We start from the raw sequence: 478 nt of genomic DNA, 5'->3' as shown, positions 1-478 counted from the left end.
TGCCACTGTTAGCTTCCAGCAGCTAACAGTTAGCATTTTAGCCTCTTTCTTGTTCTAGTTTAAGAAAGAGAAGAAGAAGGAGAAGAAGAAGAAGTGTAGGAAGCCGGCTGCTCCTTGTGTCTGCTGCCTCTCCCTCCCTCACCCTCCCTGCCTCCATCCTCTCTCTCTCTCTCTCTTGCTCACACACATCCCCATCACATCCACACCCACACCCAAGGAAGGATACCCTCCCTGCCTCTCTGCCTCTCTCTCTCACACCAGCCTCCCCCTTCAGCCCCTCCAACTACATTTTTTTCACATCCTCCGGGGAAGAAGATGCTCGTCTGACCCCCAATCTGAGACTTTTTTTTCTGTGGATGCTCTCCTCTTTAATCCGTCCCTGCTCTGCTACTTTGTTGCTACCTGTGGAGGTTCCCCGGTTCTCTGGTTCTTCTCCTGCCAGCCGTCGCACAGGGCGCAGCCCCCGCAGAGAGGCACC

The sequence above is a fragment of the Pagrus major genome, chromosome 23 (assembly GCF_040436345.1).
Source record: "Pagrus major chromosome 23, Pma_NU_1.0".
NCBI lineage: Eukaryota > Metazoa > Chordata > Actinopteri > Spariformes > Sparidae > Pagrus > Pagrus major.
This window is presented reverse-complemented; position numbering follows the sequence as displayed.